Below are 641 nucleotides of genomic sequence, written 5' to 3' on the forward strand. Positions count from 1 at the left end.
CGATAAATACCATCCTCCTTATTGAACTATTATTTCTCATTGCTATCTTTGCAAACTCTTCTAACCCACTATATCCCACCTCCCTCATAGCCTCCCCACCCTCACAAGTGGTCTCCTCTCATTTCTTCTCCCCAACCAAAAGCACTCATTACTACACGACACATTTGTATACTAACCTGTTAATCCTCCTCATTCTCTATTCACTTCCCTCTATTCAATTTCCTACACTTCTGCATACCACTGCATTCCCCTTCCAATACCGACCCACATTCATTATCCCACTAACCAATGCTATCTTGACCACCAACTCACCCCCTACTCTGTTCACTCCCTTTATTTTCTCGCATACCTTTCTACATACAGTGTCCCTCTACCACTGAACTAAAAACCTTATTTCCCTCAAATAACTGCCATTTCTTTTTCAACAATTTTAAAGCTTTCATCCTTACATTGTAACAAACTCAACAGAATAGACTACCATTCATACACTATCTACTCCACCCTCCTACTTCCTATTCCCTACCTCTACTACAACTCCTTTAACAGCCCTGTTATTAACCCCTCTTCTTGAACTATCTTATCTTTTCTCCTCTCACTATTCCCTGCCTTACTACCTCCCCCCTCGTTTAATACACTTAACT

The sequence above is a fragment of the Octopus bimaculoides genome, chromosome 2 (assembly GCF_046866305.1).
Source record: "Octopus bimaculoides isolate indiv1 chromosome 2, ASM4686630v1, whole genome shotgun sequence".
NCBI classification, from domain to species: Eukaryota; Metazoa; Mollusca; class Cephalopoda; order Octopoda; family Octopodidae; genus Octopus; species Octopus bimaculoides.